The sequence below is a fragment of the Lissotriton vulgaris genome, chromosome 2_1, assembly GCF_964263255.1.
Source record: "Lissotriton vulgaris chromosome 2_1, aLisVul1.2, whole genome shotgun sequence".
Taxonomy (NCBI): domain Eukaryota; kingdom Metazoa; phylum Chordata; class Amphibia; order Caudata; family Salamandridae; genus Lissotriton; species Lissotriton vulgaris.
This window is the reverse complement of record NC_141687.1, coordinates 970,936,195-970,955,969: the sequence shown is the minus strand read 5'-3', so window position 1 is coordinate 970,955,969 and position 19,775 is coordinate 970,936,195.

Here is a 19,775-nt window from a genome sequence, read left to right as displayed (position 1 = left end):
ATGACAGGTGAAATATCCTTTTTTGTTAAATATTTATGAACTGTGAAATAAATGTGGATCAAAATGCTGTTGGTCTAAGAACCATGTAGTGGACTATATGCAGATACAAATTAGAAAGGCTTGACAACGAGAACAAAGCAATATGATGATTTCAGAACATCTGCCATTCTACAATTGTGAATAAGGTGTACACTAAGTCATAAATTGACCATATTACGGGGTAATTCTTTTCTAAAATGAGAATTGATCATAACGTGGCAAGGAAAAATGACTTTTGAGATGGCTACTACCAGAATATTAGATATGACTGTACAGGCATTTGATTCTGGTGTACAAAGGGATGTACACATTCCCATAGATTGTATAAAGTAGTCATTTTGTTTTAAAGAGGAAAATGTCTACCTTGATGATAGAGGATATAAATTGAGTACATTTGAATGTAATGGAAAAATGGTCAACGGCAAACATCTTCTGTTTATGAATTATTTTCAAAGGGAAATGGTTAATTATGCAAACAACTTCTCAAAAGTTTAAATAAAAGGCCATCTAACTAAATGGCTTTAAGTAGCAGTATTTTTCCCAGAGGTGATTTCCTGATCAGTTCTGGTTCAGATCCCAATGCCCACAATTCTACACTGCAGGCAGAGAAAACGTCCAAGGATTTCAGGCAGCAAGGGCATTATTTCCATTGTGGGGATAATGTAGCCGCAGAAGAGTATGGAGAGTTTGCAATACACTCAAGCAACAAAGGAGTCCAATGAGAGTACGTGCTTAGTTTCTTTTTCAATACAAGTCAAATGAGGAGTAATATTTATGAGAGAATAGCAAGTGATAGAAAAAGATAAGCTCAGACCTGTGGGTTTTGAAGTTTGTAAAATGTAAATTTCATTTGGTCCTCAGCAAGATATTCAAACCAAAAGAAATCGTTATTTCCCACGAGTAACTAAGAATAGTGTAATTAGAAATCCAAGAACTACTTAAGAAAAGAACTATAGAAGCAACTATTGATGAAACCATTAGGAAATTGTTTTTCAGTGAGAAAATTAACAAACTCTTTGCTGTAATTATAGAATTAGATGCAAATTGCTGTGTTGGTGAGAAGACAGTGAATATTGTTTGGAGACAGGGGCGGAGTTTGCCTGCACCGAAGATGGGCGCCTAAACTGAGAGCGCCGTTGAGCCATCTAATAATTCGTCAGGAATCCTGTGTTAGAGTAACTACAGTCACTGAAACTACGCTACCCTGTGCATCGGATGGCCGGCCCCACTGCAGAGGTCGTGAGTAAAATCAATTATCCCTTGGGATGTGAGAAAACAAATTGAATCAAAAATTGTCTCAATCATACATCCATACATTCACTTCTTGTGTGGCTAATGTTATTCTGTGTTCTATATGTGTAAAACCACCTATCTGAGGACTAATAGAAGCGCCTGAACAGTATAATATTCCAATTTATACATTTATTAATATCAAAAAATTATTCATTAAAATCATTAGAAAATATCACAATAACACAAATGCATTAACAATATTCAAAATAATATAATTAAAACCCAGCAAGAGACCAAGTTCTGTGATTATGGTCAATCATCGGTATGTCAACTCAAGGGAATCACATAAGGTCCACACTCCAATTGATCAATTCTGGGACCTGGTTCCTTGAATTTGACGTATATAGCAAATGCGTTGACGCATTTCGGTGTGTAGTTTTATAAAAAACACCTTTATCAAGACCAAAATTTCGTCTCTTTCATGCTTGCAATAATGTTTAGTAAAATTATCTAAAATTGCGAGACTTTATATATGTCCACAGTAGTTACCAAGTCCTATGATGGTACTAGCTTTCACCCCACAGATGAATAGTTTAGGGTAGGCGGGCGTGAACCGGGCCTCTTTTTTGAATGTTACAGTCCCGTGCGCAAAGCTTGATAGTAGACTTAAATCCGTCCAATCATAAAGATAGCGTCTGGTTTAAAAGTTTCAATTTTCAAGTTTTAGTCTTTGGCGATTACAAGAAGCAGCATCAGGTCCTGGAATCATGTGTGGCCACGTCTGCTCAGGATTCCATTTTTTGCTGAATCCTGAGCAGACGCGGCCACACATGATTCCAGGATCCACCGTATATGGGGACCTAATGTTGCTTCTTGTAATCGGCTCCGGAAACTTGAAGTACTACTCATAAAATACCGCATCCAATTACAAGTGTACGTGTACCACTACTTAATACTAGGACACGTCAAAATACTAAAACTTGAAAATTGAGCAGGTTGAAGGAGATATCCGTACCATGCTGGCATTCAGAAAAACTTAGAGGCCAGTCTGTCCGCCATAGACTCTAAATTGGTCTCTCTGTCGTACCGTATGGACAGAATGACGGAACTTATGGACAAGCAAGTAGAGAGGACAGATATGGCAGAGTGCAGAGTTACTGAAGTGGAAGAGGCACAGACAGAAATGGACACTGCGGAAAAGCAATTAAACAAAGCGCTACCAACCCTGCAAAATAAGGTGGAAACCTTGAAGCCTGTTCCCGTAGATGTAACATATGCATTACCGGACTACCAGAATCAACGCTAGTGGGGAACATGGAGCTCTTCATGGAAAAACTGCTCCTTACTTTGCTGGGCCCATCAAGTTTTCTTCCATGTTTTGTGGTTGAGAGAGCACATAGCTCTCTGGGCCTTGAGACCTGCCCCGGGGGCTCTACCGCAACCTATCATCACTAAACTCCTGAACTACAGGGATCGGGACACTGCTTTGAAGCTAGAGAGAGAGAAACAATCCAACACTAAAACAACACTACAACACAACCCTAAACCACCCACTACCCACACAACTCCCACCCCTACACTACCCCAACCCTAAAACACTGCAATACTACAACACTACTCTAAACTACTACTCTAAACTACCCACTACCCACACTTCTCCAACCCATACCCTACCCCAACCCTAAAACACTACGACACTACAACACTACTCTAAACCATCCACTACCAACACTACTTCCACCCCACACTACTCCTAACCCTAAAACACTACGACACTACAATGACACTACAACACTACCCTAAACCATCCACTACCCACACTACTCCCACCTCAAGCACAATCACCCTTACCTCTTTCCCGGTGGTTCAAGCGTCACCGTCTCTGCTCCTTCTTCCTGCTTCACAGCGGTGCTCGTTGTTGTGAGGAAATGGAAAAGCCCCAGTTTCCTCACAACGAGGTGGATCGGCATTACATTGCATTCATTGTAACAGCGCATGCGATGTAATGGTACACGTAGTAATGGTACGGAGAGTAAAATCCGCGTTGTGATGGCTGTCCCCCCTAAAGACAGTTCGCAGGTTAGTCGACATGGGTTTGTTAATTGCTAGACTTTGTGTGGCACAGCGCTGGTCAAAAGGTTGATACCCTTAATCGCAGACTGGAGCAGGGACATGGTGTACTGCAGCACGCAAACAGAGACCTATATTGAGCATCTCCCCCCACGCAGTTGGCCTAAATTTCTAGGGGCTATACCAGAAATGTCTGCGGATCAAAGGTGGAACGCCTTGTGGAGAAGTGGCAGATGCGCGTGAGGGGGAGGAGGTGGTAGAGCACTAACTTCAGAATGGCAATAGGAGGGTTCCTCTGGATTGTGCTGCTAGTCTGCAACTCAATGTTGAGGCGCAATAGAGCAAGGACCCAGGGGCAAGGTATCGATATGAGTATTGCCTATGCTATAATTTACGTTATTCGATGTGTTGCTAACCCAAAAGGTATTGGCTGAGAATGTTCACTATGCGACAACTACTGATATGACTGCATGTAAACTGCTATATTGCCTTTTAATTCCTTTGGTACAAACCTGTCTACATACTGAAGAAAGTCATGTCTCTTTGTTTTTATGAAAATGTCAATAAAGTCTTAATAAAAAAAAATAATAATGTTAGAGACGGAAAGAAAATAGAAGTTTCATATGAAAGCTCTTACATTTCTTGTACCAGCATTTGCATAAAGAATTTTGTGTAATCCCGAAACAGAGGTTTGATTTTGTGGAGAATGGATCTGCATCTTCAATATTTAAACCAAGTGGGATGAACTCGATTTCGGAGACAGGTAGAGCAATTCAATACATTTTGACAATACAGTGTAGATCAAAATGTTTTGTAAGTTTGGAGTATTTACTGAAGATATTAAACAAGTCAGCAAGCACAAATCAAAGACATCTGACCCATTCAAGAAATTGAAAACGGATGTTTATTGACCTTTTAGCCTTTCAGGTCCTCATGATATTGATCTGCGTGCATCCCGAATGACAATTCAGCTTCCAATGCTTTTCAATTGGAGGCCGATCTGGAAGTTTAAGTATCAGATATTGTTCAATAAAAATGAAATCCTTAAAGGATACGCTGTTCCTCCGTTTATAATAATTTCTGATGTTATTACAGATAAGATTGATCCTGGATTCGTTAAGCATAGATCCCCAAGTCTTAGCATCCAACTCTTTTGGAAATGTCTTTAGACTACTTCTGCGTTTTCGAGATCTTTTGAAGATTACAGTAAGGGATTTTCCCAAAAAAGAAAAAAAGCTTTTTATGTTACATACCCTAAAGAGCTTGTAGAAGTAAGAAGAATAGGGTAAGTCTTAAAACATTCAGAAATAACCACTGAATTCCTCAAAAATTGTTGGCCTCAGGAGCTAAGTCTGCAAACAAAGCTTCATTGGTTTTTGTCCAAAGTGTTTAATCCCACAAATGTTTCTGTAAGTCATGTAGTTAATGTTCTTTCTGATTTAAATAAGAAAGGCTTGATTTAGAGAATTATTAGTGTGTATAACACAGACACAGAGGTTTTTCATGTTCTTGTAAATGCTTAAACGTTGTGAACAAAGTCCTCCGATATATAGACTTACACTCAGCATTCTTAGAATGGCCTGACCGAATCAAACTGCCTTTTAAGACAATTTAGTTAACTTAGCAATTTTGATAATGTTCGATTTCTTTCAGAAGATATTTAGAAAATAAAAGAAATTTTAATTTGTAATGCGCACTAAAACCCAAGGGTGTCTAGGCACGGCGGATCTAATAAAAGAGTCTAATCGGAAGTGAAAAAGGCTGGTTGGTGGCCTCGCTCTATTTGTTCAAAAACTAAGGGGGTCATTAGGATGCATTCTATCGGGAAACGGGAGAGCCCGCCATAAAGGCGGGTGTCCCGTGGGGGCAATTAGGATGCGCCCACCACAGTGGCGGGCGCATCCTGCGTTCCTGTCATTGTGGCGGGCGGTGCACTCAGCACCGCCAGCCACAATGCTAGGAAGGCATGTCGCGCACTTCCATGCATAACAGGGCAGGCACCGCGCGGTGCCTGCCATGTTGTGCATGGAACTGCAGGGGGGTACCATAGGTACCCCCCCATGTGCACCCCACTCCCCCAGAGTCCCTGGGGGCCCACAACGGGCCCCAGCAGTCAATTCCCACATGCCTTTCCCGCCATGGAAAGGCATGTTACCGCACTCATGGTAATATGGCTGGCGTTGTATAACAGACACCACCACCATATTAAATCCTTTTCCGCCTGGTCAACGAGTTGACAGGCCGGAAAGTCTTTCCATCCGCTGTGGTCTCCCCTGCCATAGTATTACGGGCGGATCGCCACCGCCATGCAGGCTGTGGTGATCCGCCGGTGATCCTAATGGGCCCGTATGTTTTTTAACATTTGTGAAAAATGAGAAGTTTGTTTTCTTTCTTAAGTGCCAGATGCAAAGAATTCTGCAGGCTGACTTCGGGATGGCGAGCATCAGACGTGCAGCTGCATTTTGGAGATCTTAGAACCATATAAAAGATTTTTCACCACAGAGGGAGATAAGTTTAGGTTTATTAAATCTAATCTTTCATCCCAGATCATTTTTTAACCAATCTTTAATGGCAATACTAAAGACTATATGGATAAATGCTTTCACATTTATGAATATGAATCCTATTAATTTCACCTTCTTTGAGAAGAGAATATATTAACCTCAGAGAAAGGCTGAGAGATATATTATAAAAGTTGACAACACCATCACAGTCCAAAGTGAAGCTACTTTGCACATCTTATTGAGACAACTGTGGTACTGCACTGCCCAATAACTGATGCTGGGTGTTCTGGTTATGTTGTGACAATTACTGAGCACCAAAGACTATTTGGGCACTGCCTATATAAGAAATGCAGCTTGGTAGCTATTGGAAGACATGTCGGATGAAACAGCTATTGTTCTTAATTCCCATCTCCATTGAGGTTACTTTACCACACTTCGTAGGGCCCGAGGTAGCAACTCATGCACAGTATTGTTTGAAAAATTATCTGTGAAATATGTTTTCCTAATTCCTAAATTCTGGGTTACTGGGGCAAAGACAAAAAAGGCGCACTGCTACTGTTTAACATTTGTGAAGAGGGGATCACATCTACTGGGAAGGAGGAGGAAGAATGGGTAGAGATGCCCTGTTTTTGTATTTAAAGAAATACAAAGTAATATATTGCTTGAAGCTCATTAGAATGAGGCATCACCTAGTATATAAAAACATAGCATTAATCATGGTAGCATGCTAATATTGGACAAAAATATTACATAAACATGTCAGCATGGCACAGTGGTAAACACGCAGCTTCCTTATAATTAAGGAGAAAAACAACATGAGATTACACAATAATGTGAGTGATTAGCGCTTTCACACGTCTTATGGGGAATGAAAAGGTAGAGAGGGAATGGTAAACAGGGGTAACAAATGCAGGTAGGATGCTGTTGTATTCCTGCTGCTCAGCCTAGAATGTTTGGTGTGAGAGGCAGATAGAATGTTGAGTGTGAAAGACTGTCAGTTGGATGCAGGGCTGCACGGCAGGGAGGCTGTTCCTGGTGGGGTTCATCTTCTTCTACTCTTGTAACATCATTCATGGAAATAAACTACTTAAAGACACAACGTGGAATGCTCAACTAATTATTTACAACATTTTGTTGGCGAAGATTTGAGAAAAAGAACCTACATGTACCACCTCAAAAGAAGATGAAATTACATGAAAGAATACTTGAGAAACAGAACAGAACAGAAACAGAGGACAAAGGAAAACAAGGTAAAACACTCTTTACAATTTTACAGCTTGTGTTTAACCTATCTGGCACCACTGGACCACACCAGTGACTCCGAAATTGGTCGCCCTAAGACCTATGAGTGCCAGATCCATCTGTCATGATCAAGGTCAAAAGCCAGTGTAAGAGTCACGAATAAAGTTGTGACTACTGCGTTGTGAGATGAAAGGTCTCGACCTTTTAAAGTGGTGTCAGACAGCAACCATGTGAAGCTATGAACCATGTTATTGTGGGAGGCTATGACCCATGTGGCGTGTGACTGTGAGGAGTAGCCCCGCTGTGAAGTACACATTAAACCTAACCTTTGAGTCTTGTCTGGGCAGAAATCTGCTAACTGTAGTTGTTTGCTTAGCTTACAGCGAGCCCCAGTGTGTGATGACAATTGAGAGGCCGTAATCTATTGTGGGCATCTTGGATGGGGTATTCGGGGGCAAATATCAAGCCCCGGCTTTGGTACCTTTCCTACGGGAAATATTAGTTGTGTATTGAGTCCCACTGTCGTCTGGGACTAGGATCGCACCCTTGTTTGACCTGTACGAACCACATTCAGGATTCACCCTCTTTGGTGTGTCGGTTAAAGGCACATGGTGACATTTGGAGTCGTTTGTTGGGGCTAACTTAATCGAGGGGAAAAGGTTCGGGCCCCTGTGTCTAACATTTGAGATTGGTGATGATTCGGAGGAAGAAAGCAGCAGTTTAGATCATCTTATATGCGGCAAACAGACTTTCAAAACTGTCCCTCTGCGGTTCAAATTACAATTTGGGCGCGTGCGACTTACCTGGTTTTGTTGTTTGCGCAGTGTGTCTGTTCTCAGATTTTTACCTAAGTCACTACCAGCTGAGAGCTTGTGAAGGATGCCCTGCTGATCTAACGTGCCGTGAGCCATATGGCAAGGCGTGCTGAACCTGCAGCCATCTTGTGCTTGCTAACGTTGTTTGCTGCCAGTCTTGTTGCTATATTGTTTTGCCAACCACGTTGTTAAATGAAGTATCAGCAAAGCGTTCCTCTGGGGATGGCAGTGACGGCTTACTCTTGGCAACATGAAACTGCAGCTCGCTTATTGGAGGATACTCAACATGAGATTATTGAAGGTACTGTTTGCCTTCAACATTGGCATTCTGGTGGGATATGTTGGTCGGGGGCAAGGATCAGGCCTGGTGTAAAAAAAAAGGAAAAATGGATGAGAGAACAGTGAGCCCAAAACCGGGATAACGAGCAGGGAGCCCAGAACTGTAAAATGAGGCAATGAGATAACTGGCACAGCGATTAGCGTATTAAACTTGAAGCCACCCTTTGATTTGATGTATTTTCTGAAATGACTGTTAAAAATTAAGTCATTAGCTTGTTTGTTGTGATACATGAGAGGACTGCTAAGTCCAAGTCACTCATTAGTTTGTGGCTGTGTATGGGATGACACCAAGTTAAATCACTCATGGTTTTGTTGAGCATGAGATAACTGTCACTCCTTGATTCAGGGTGTGCATGAAATGACAGTAAAACATTAAGTTGATTTAAGTCATTCACTCGTTTGTTGTGGTGCATGAGATGACTGCTAAGTTTTACGACACTCATTGTTTTATGGGTGTGCATGATATGCCTGTTAAGTATTAAGTCACTCATGCTTTCTACTGTTAATGAGATGACTGAGAAGTAGTTTTAAGTCACTCATTATTTTATGGCTGTGCATGAAATGCCTGTTAAGTATTAAGTCACTCATGTTTTCTACTGTGTCTGGGGTGACTTAGAAGCATTAACACCATGCGCGCTAGCGGAATTCCGCTCGCACGCTGAGTTTTGCGGAAACGCATGTTACGTGACGAGCTGGGCTCGTCATCAGCGTGCGAGGAGGCTACGCCATGACGAGCCCAGCTCGTCATCAGCGTGGAAGGGGTTAAGTCACTCCTTAGTTTTATGCCGCGCATGAGATGGTAGTCGAAATTTAAGCCTCTCATTAAAATATTGTTTTTGCTTCTTTGGAATGACTGCACTGGCATGGCAGTGTGTGAATAGGTCACTCAATGTTTTATTTTTATCTGCTTAGTTCCTTTTTTGTGGAGATGAGAGTGTGAGCGCGTGACCTGTGAGTGTGAGTGCTTGACTTGTGTAATGTGATTGATGTCATATTTCCAAATTCTTCATAGTGTTTCTACATCTGACCCGTGTAAGCATGGGCGAATTTTGCGAATCTCGCGTTCGCGAATTTTGCGGATTTGCGAACTCGCAATCCGCAAAATCCGCGAATTCTCGCGAATTTGCGGATTTTTTTTTTGTGTTTGCGCGGGTTTCTGCCAGTTCGCGAGCGTTTTGTACAATGTCGCAAATTGCGAACTTACCTGTCGGGTCGCAAGTTTCGCGAACTTGTTGTTTCTACGTGTCCAGCCTGTTTGGGACACTCTTCTTCATCACTGCCACTCTCTGTCACCACTGCCACTCTCTGACTACTCATGCCACCCTCTGGCCCACCCATGCCACCCTCTGTTTCATCACAGCACCCTCTGGTTGTCCAGTCAGTGTACATTATTGTGGCAAAGCAAGCACACCTTCCCTGCCTCAAGTGACCTGAATTAATTTGGGGCTGATTAATGTGTCACAGAATATTTTTTTAGCTGGCACCTGCTTCCTTAGTGCTTCCTGATTAGTGATCTTTTGCACTTGCTAAGTGCTTTCATTGTTGCAAAATTAGTTACAACACCTGCCCTGCCCCAACTGACAATAATGAATTAGGGGCTGATTAATGGATTTGAACTTCCAGCCTGGCTCCTGCTTGTCTCCCTTAGCTGTAGTTCAGGACCTTTGTGGCATATGTGTAACTATTCTGAGGTTCAGAGCAGGGTCACATAATAGTTGCAACTGGCAACTGAACTCTGGAGGGGCCCCTCAGGAAGCACTACAGGAAATGGCTACTAATGATGAGCCTGAACTTTTGAACCTGGTAAGTAGTTTCAGTTTTGCTAAGATCGTATTTCTGCAATTTTGCACTTATTCGCGGGGCGCGAAGTGTACTGGGAAGCCGCGAACTCACGCGAACAGTGCGAGCAAAATCCGCTGCTCGCGGATTTGCGGATTTTGCAGGAGATTCGCGAATCTCGCGGATTGCGAATTTAAGGAAAATCCGCAAAATCCGCGAGCGAAACGGATTTTCCGCCCATGCTTAGACCCGTGTGACGTGTCTGATGGCACATTTACAAGTTCTGTATAGTGTGTCTATAATTGATTGATGTTTCCCTGTCACGCTGAGAGTTGGGACCCTTTGCATCTTCGTGGTCCGGCCAGTCGGCTTGTTTGTTTCCTTGGGTTTTGTATGTCATGTGCTGGCGTGGTGGCATGTTTGTTGCTTCGGTTTGAGTGTAACGTGTGTGTGAGGTTTGACAAAGGGAGAAGTGGTGAATGTTAATTGCTGTGCGGCGTGTTTTCATTTGCTTTCCCTGAATTTATATTTGCATATTGTTTTTCTATTAAGGAAGGGAGATATGTTGTATTCCTGCTGCTCAGCCTAGAGTGTTTGGTGTGAGAGCTAGTTAGAATGTTGAGTGTGAAAGACTGTCAGTTGGATAAATAGCTGAGGAGCAGAGAGGCTGCTGCTGGTGCGGTTCATCTTCTTCTAATCTTGTAACATCATTCATGGAAATAAACTACTTCAAGACACAACGTGGAATGCTCAACTAATTATTCACAACAGAAACACAACGGGAAGGTAGGGAAAACAATGTCTGATGTCCGGCTGGGTAGGTGCCGGCTGAGGGGTGAACCATAGCCAAACTCTTCTATAGCTGCAAAGGACAGCTCCACTGGTATCAGCCAAGGTTGCTCGGGCACCGCCGTAGGTACAGACAGTTATGGTTTCCGCCCTTGGGGCATCGTCAAAGTTCCATCAAGAGCATCACTTACGGTGCTGCTGGGAAATGCCGTCCGCCTCATCCTCCAGCTCGCCCCGGCTATGTAATTATGTAACCTGCAACTCGCTGATCCTCATGAAAAGCGCTATGATACCTCTGGGTTTAGCCAGCGCTATACAAAACTTTGCAAATAAACAAATAAATTAAATAAAGCAGGTGATAAGAAATTCATCACAAATGCAGTTTTGGCCTCACAACGCTGTAGACTCTGCTTATTATGGTGAGCACGATACGATGCTCCACTCATTTTGGAATTACTCATTTGTACTTTGGGGTAGGGTCCAATACAAGTCTGCATGCAGCATTTGTGCCTGGAGCATTGTCCTAAACAGTGGAATTAAAGTATATGGTGTGCATTCTATCACGTGTATTAAACATGTTGGGTTTGCTATGTTGTTGACTGCAGAAAAGTAATTCTTAATCACTGAAGCTCTTTGACATAGTAATGAGTTTAGCATAGTTGAATGACAGAGAAGACCTCAGGGCATTTATTTCCTAATGAGGTCTGGTAGTCTAGCAAAAGTGTCTAAACACCAATTTCACCTTATCACCAAATCTTAATTGATCAAGGGGGATATTCTCAAGAAAGTTTGATAACCATCTCAAAAGTACCTTAACACAACTTTCAATAGCACAGTCTATCGCGGGAAAATGATGCTGTGTTAACTAAGTATATGAATGGAGGGGTTTTGTCCTACGGGTCCTGGCTGGACAATAAACGTTTATAAAGAAGGTGCCAGGGCTCGATTTTTTAGACACCAAAGCTTGTTTATTCAGCTGGTGTGAACCTTCCTTTCTTTGTTTCAAGAAGGTATGCAATCGCCATTGTTTAAGCATTTCAATAACATTTACACATTTCAGCAATATACAGAGGGTGAAACATCCCTTCTACTGGGGATACAATGTAAACAACATTTCATACATTTTGTTAACTAAGTATTCACAACACGGATGCACTATGGGATAGGCTCCAGACAACGCATCAAAAGTCAGCAAAAAAGCCAATGCAGAGCCACAAAAATGCAAAATACAAACACAAAAAAAGTTGCAATGAGGCCAATCACGATAAAAAAAGCAGAGAAAAGCAGCGAAAAGCAGAGAATAGCAGCGATAAGCAGCAGCAGGCCCGCAAATCCCACGAGTCTGGTGGGAAAATGCACTATAAAAGCAACCAAAATATACACCAAAAACAATTCAAAGTGCGTAGCAACATAGATGCACCCTGACCGAGTGCACAGGTGAACTCGAACCCCACAAGCCCCACAGACCACCAGCAAGGAACAACTGGGTCAGGGAAGGCCAAGGAGAAGAAGGAGAGGAAGACTGGGTGTAGTCTGCAGGCAAACCAGATCAGCGTCACAGAGGTGACAGAACACTACCATCAACTGGCGCACAATTGGACTACCAGGAATGCAGTTGGAGTGTCAACGACGCCAAGAGGCGCTGGCATGATGTGAAAACCAAACCAAGGACAAACCCGCTGCCAACAGAAAGGCAGCAACGGTGACAGGAGGTGGGAGTCCTTTGCCACAGGAGGAGGTGGAGGAAACCGATGCCATAGTCATCAGTGTAGAGACGGCGCAAGGAGCCGGGAGTCCGGACACAGCTCAATAGGACCTGGCACAACATCAACAGGGTGAATAACGACCAGGGACTGGGGCAGGAGGGAGATGGGCACAATGGCACACATGCAAAACGATGTGTAGCAGACTGCACACCGACAATAACCCTGGCTCATGACCCTGATCCCTGTGGCACACTGCAGGACACACACATTGCAAGAACAGCACATCCACATTCACAACAATGTGATACAATGTACAACGCCGACACTGCAGAACAGAGGACACAACTGGCTCCGTACATGCGCAGAAACAAGCCAACTGCATCCGACAGACTAGGAAACTGTGAGATGGGAATGTATGCGTACAACCTCACATCTGTCATGTAGTCCACCATCAAAATCCAGCACCTCCCAAACATTCACAATGTACATTGCCATACAGTCTGCATGTAAACAAGAACAATGCGCCAACAAACATGTAAACACAATGTCAACATGCATCTCCCCTTCAAATTGCAGAGGGATAAACAACACCTCCAGCAGAGCAGACCAGACAACTCATCAGTGATGCCGGAGCAGACCACCACACCTTTGACACCGACACCCTACAACAGCTCATGGACATCCCAGGCAACACACCACCAGGGAAGCCAAGCTACATAAAGGAGAACCCAGCCCCTGCACAGACCACACACTGCTGGCTCACAACATGCCACCGAGCCACACATGCCATTCCAATGCCAGGTGTCATATTGCCAAAAGAGGTGGCCGAAAAGGTGCGGGTGGGATCAAAACCCATGGAAGATGAAGTAGATCACATAGAAGGGTGTCTAATACCCTCCAGGGACCACCTTCACCCCACAAAGGAGACCCAAACTGGTACATAGACACATGCATATGCACATTTTCAGTACAGTACCACGCCCAGAGGCACTCAATTATCATTCACACACCCACGCTGGCTCTGTGTACAACGGCCCTGTCCACTCCTCTTACATACTGAGTGGGTGAATACAGAGCTACATGTCCAAGCTCTAACCCGTTGCCTGCGGTGACATGCCTACATCCACAGTACACATCACAATGTAATGTGGTAGGGCCCAGGGCCCTCATGCATACAACATGACCACAGGGACACATTCAGACAGTATATGGAACTGGCTACAGGCACGTGCTCCCGCCCCCTTTATTGACCAGGTCACATGTACAGTAACGCCTGTGCTGGATGTGTTTGGGGTGAGTGTAAGCCAGCCTGCGTGCAGTGGTTGGTTCTGGCAACCACTTGAACAGTGAACACCATCAAAACAGAAACTGAAAACACCAGCATAACAGAGACAACTGCTGAGACAACTGCGGGGGAACATGGAGGTAGCCGGATCAAGTACTGAAGTCACCCAATATGCAAACGGAAGTGTTCTTGAGTTGCAGTGCACTGAGGATGGGGCATTAGAGCTGAGCCTGCTCATTTGTGCAAATTGTCTAGGATTGTGTCCCTTCGGGAAATACCTGATGCGGTTGCAGTGGGGTGTGTTACACATGCATCATCTTCCTCATCATCGTCCCAGGACTCCCACACTGCCTGAGGTGACATTGCTGCGCAACCTCTCCACAGCACAAAACTCTATCAGTAACGGTCCATGGGTTGCGGTGCACTGAGTCAGTGGCACCTGGAGTGCTGAGCAGGGTATAAGGCAGATGATGGCATCCACAACAGGTGTGAGCAACTCTGTTGGTATGCCAGTACAACTGTTTCGACTCTGGCAGATGGCAGTTGGAGGTGGTCCTGGTGATGGTGGTGTGTGCCTCCTGTGGTGATGCGATGTCCAGGCCGGTCATGTCTCAATTTGATGTGTGAGCCTTAATGGACCGCAGTTGAGGCCGGAGGCAGATGGCAGCGCAGGGCCACAAACACATGGAATTGACGACCCCACTGCCATTGTCTCAGAGGCCATCCAATATTTAATCAGACAGGGTCCCTGACTTGAGCTGCACAGAGTTAGTGGCCCCGGATGCACAGCAGCTGGCACAGGCACACTGCAAAGGGACAGTGACTTTTGGTCCACTGAGGTAGGGCCACAAGGACTGAGCGGGTCCTCAACGATGTTCAAGGGGAATGTGGCGGAGGGTTGTGGTGGACAGTGGAAGGTGTCCTCCAGGACATGATGCAGAGGGCAGTAGCTGTCCAGAAGCAGCAAATGGAGGAGTGGAATGCTACAGTCTTGTTTCCACCACCAATTCGGTATCAGCTACATGAGGATGAAGACAACCCCCTAGTCCATAGACTCAGACACCACCAGTGTTGTGAGTTGCATGATTGTGGAGTTGAGGTCTGTGGTGTGTTCATTTGGTATTTGGGTGCCATCCTGGTAGCTCTGGTTGGTGATGGACTGTCGGAAGATGTAGGGATCATGCACACTGCCTGGGTGGTTGGCGTTGACATTGGTGGAGATTTCCCGGTGGTCAGCTATTGCCTGGACATTGATGGAATACGTGCGCTTTCTGCTGCGGTTATTGTGTACAGTGTAGCCAGGGGGCGCAAGTAGGACATGTGTGCAGTCACTTGCCCATAACACGTGTGGGTTGCCAGCTGTGGTGTATATGCCTTGCTTGGGCTCCAGATGTTTCTGCGCAGTGTGAGGGAAGTATAGATAGTGTGGCACCAAGCTGATGGTTTCATCCATGACTGTTGTGAGGGACTTCGATTGGGCTGGCTGTGAGACTCCTCTGACTCAGGCGGTTGTTGGTTGGAGGGTACCAGAGGCCAACACGTGCAGCACAACCAGCAGCTTTGTCTGAGGTGGGATGTTGGTTGTCCACTGTGTTGGTACTGTCAGCCTGTAGGCATTGGTGGTCAGGATACAGAGGATGGTTGTCCCTTTGAGCCTGTGGTGGGCAATGACATTCTCTTATGTTGGGTCTGTAAGATTGGTGCATTTTCTGAGGGTCACTGCCTTTGTCTGAGCTGCCTCGGTGTTGGTCCGGGGAAGGGATCCGGGGGGATGGCAGTGGGTGCTGTGACACTGTTGGTGCTCCTATCTGCATGGTTAGTGGCTCCATGGCATCTGTTGCCCTTCATGTATGGCTCTGTCCATGGCTCACTTTTCTGGATAACTAACAACCATAACAAGCATGACATACAGGTAGCAACATTTATAGTGAAAGGGGTGTGGGGTAAGCGCATCTGATTTCTGAAACTCAGTAAGTTTCTCATCCATACTTGCAATTACTAGCTTCATTTATCCACATGTAGAACATAATGTAAAGACAGGATATGAAGGTTGATACCTTTGGTGATGGTATAAAAAGTTACTTTATGACAATAGCGAACAGGAAACACCACCCAAATTGTCACCTGTGCTATTAGATCATGGTGGCCAAACAGGAGCAGCAAAGGTGGTAGCAACTACGATGGAAAACTACAAATAAACAAGAAGCTAGAGGAGTGCTTAACAAGAATGAAGGGAAAGCAAAGGGAACAATTGCAAGAAAGCAATAAAACAAACGAGTCAGCAAAACAGAAACACTGCTACAATGACAGAATTTGGATTGAAGCCTTCAGAGGCAATGAGGTGTCACTGAAGATCACAAGCCTCAGTGTAGTCACACTAGCAAGTGCCAGCCACATGTGTGCCTTTTCCTTCACCCATCTTTGGCCTACCAGGGAGCAGATGAAATAATTGGCAGGAAAAATGGCAAGCTTTGCAGGAAAAGCATTCTGGAAGTCACAAAACACTGCATGGATCTAGAATATGAGTCAAATCCTGAACGTTTCCCAGGAAGCTGTAAATCAGTACGGGTATAATACAATGGCAGTACATCTGAAAATAGGGGACTATTATTCTGGCAGTCATTTTCAAAAGTTCTTAAGCGGTATAATAACCATTCCTTAACCCTTCCACTTAATCTCAGCGGGCCTATTATTCACGAATGTACTTTTGGTCGGATTCTTGAGAGGAGTAAATTCATTTACAACTGCAAATTACTCTGCCAAGAGTGCAGTAGTTAACGCCACACTAGAAATGGGAAGTAGAAGTTACAAGGCAAAGGCTGCCTTGGAACTTTTGGGATGCACACAAACATCTAAATTTATATTTCCAAATTCGAATATGACCTGACTTCTTCCAACTCTGAAAATGGTTGGAGATTTACTCCAGCCAAGGGCTGGGTAGATTAAAAAGGGGAACAGATCATCCCCAGATTTACTGGCAGTGTAGGTTAGGAGTCTTTTTCCAGGAGTAAACTTTTTTTATTCAGACAAAAAAGTACGGGGCATATTAACAAGCAATAGCGATAATTATCACTATTGCTTGGTTCGAGACAAAAATTTACCGCAGAGCTGCGGCGATTTTTACCGCAAATAAACCTTGGTATTACCACGGTTTGTCGCAAATGCGATAAAAATCGCCGCAATGCATGAATATTGTATAGTGGAGAAGTGTGGTTCACTGGTTAGAGCAGGCAGACCCTGAAGCAGAGGTCAGACCCGGGACCAGGGTTCAATTTCCGACACGGCAGGGTCTTGAGCTCAACTGTCCACAGACTCGATAATTCTCGCTTCGGTGCCTGACCTAATCATGGGTTCACACTCTGGGCAGTAAGCTTGCTTAATCTCCACAATGGCCCCCCGCGGCGGGATGCCTGGCTTTCACCTTGGGGATGCCCTGTAGGGGCTATCTCACAGGGAAAAGCCAGGACGGGTTCCCAAGGCAAGCGCTTAGAGACCCCTGGGTGATAAGTGCTATATAAATCCAATATACAATACAATACAATATCGCTGAAAAGTCAGCGATATTCATGCATTACCGAGCTAATGCTCTTAGCCATGTTATCCACCTCCCATTGGATAACATGGCTAAGAACTGCTCAGGGCAGGTGTTAGCTTTTGGAGATATTCGCGCTTAGCGCGAATATCTCCAAAAAAAGTTGGTAATAGGAGATAGCGATGTTAGCGACTGTTTTCAGTCGCCAACATCTTGGCACGCCCACTTTGCATGTCATTAGTGATAAATATCACTGACATGCAAAGTGGGGCCCAAGATGGTCGCTATCTCCTACTAGCTGTCGCTAACTGGTGTTAGCGACAGCTAGGTATTAGGGAGATCATTTTATCTCCGCTTTCTTGGCTTTTAAAGCCAAAAAAGCAGAGATAAACCCCCTTGATAATATGCCCCTTCATTCCTCTAGAGACTCCATTCACTCTAGAGAACTTTGCATAGGGGGATTTGGACTCTCAGAGAAATGTACATGGTATTCCAGGTAGGAGACATAGAAACGAATGCAAGCCACAACTTTGCAAACGTGCTACTCTGAATGTTTCCAAAAGAACAAAAACGAAAAAATACATTCAGGTGGAGAAGTAACTCTCTGGCTGTATTGTTTCCTATTCTACTCTGATTGGGTTCAGTGTCTTTGGGGTTGATGACAGCAGTGCATGCTCTCACCGAGCATAGACCTGCTGGAATTCTGCTTTAGTTAAATAGCCTTTCAGTTAAATGATTGAGCGCAATTTGCTGTGGTTACTCACACAAAGCTGGTGTGTATAATTACTAGCTATTTTTAGAAGGAAGCGAGCTAAATGTCAAAACTGCCGGTACAAAAATCATAGCATGTGCCTAATAGCATATTATTTCGAAGAGAACAGTTCATGCCTAACAAAGCATTTTTTTAATTTGAATAATTCGAATAATCCCCACATTGAAGAAACAGATATGTGACAAGCCACAGGAGGCCAGAGATTACACTTTTAGAAATGATGTGGCCATTAAAAAATGTTTAAGACGAATGATTGAGCACCTCGCCAGGGAACTAGGGTAAATGTTGCTCCATTTGACAAAAGTATGAAAAAAAAATATCGGGATAAAAATTATCACAATACACAAATATTGCAACAAAAATATAAACTTCAAAAAAATCGAAAAACTATTGGGTAGAAGAATATTATCACAAAATAGGTAAGTATATCGAAATATTCTCAAATATTCAGCATTATATTCAAATCAGTTCCACTATACCTATTGCAGATATATATATATATATATATATATATATATATATATATATATATATATATATACAATAGGTATAGTGGAACTGATTTAAATATAATGCTGAATATATGAGAATATTTCGATATACATATATATATATATATATATATATATATATATATATATATATATATATATATATATATATATATATATATATATATATATATATATATCTGCATATATATATTTGGATAATATCAAATTAACTAATAAAATGAATGATAAAACTTTTGTTAAGTATCAAATCCATTTAAACCATTATTTTAAATAACTTCTCACCCTAATCTCCTACAAACCCAACAACCCACCACTAAATTACAAACATGAAAATACGTTTTACAAATGATAAAGTCCTCATTAAAAATTATAAACTATACTAAAACTATAAATGCAAATTTTGTTATAATTCTTACTAATTAACTAACTACAGAAATACAACATCTTGGAATTACTCTTTAGTACAGATGACTCTAGGTGCTATGAGCTCAATCTATTCCACTATATCGATGAAATATCCAATAGTCACGCTTTTGGAATGAAACAAAAAATTATAATGCAGCAATTATTGTAAATGGAGTTAGATCACAAGTTTGTGATGACATCACACACTATTGTATGGTCACTGCTTGGTCAAAATACATAATAACCAGGTACCACTCAGTAGGGTTTCTTGCCCGCACGCCCTAGCCTCACCAGAATACATTCTCCTAGGGGACTTGAACTTCCACCTGGAGAAAAACAGCGACAACAACACCACCACCCTGCTCGACAACCTGGCCAACCTCAGACTCAAACAACTGGTTGACACACCCACCCACCTCACCGGCCACTCGCTCGACCCCATCTTCTCCGCCAGCAACCACGTCCCCTTCAGCCACTCCACAGAACTACACTGGACCGACCACGGATGTATCCACTTCACCTTCAAAAAGAACACCTCCCACCACCGCACACAACAGATCCCCCTCAGATGCTGGAGCAAAATCACCACAGACCAACTGCTCTCATCACTAAGCCAGAACCCGCCAGCCAACACCACCGATGCCAACAACGCAGCCCGCAACCTCGCACAGTGGATCACCAACTGCGCCGACGACCTCGCACCACTGAAGAACCCCAAGGCCTGACCGGCAACAGGAAAACTCAATGGTT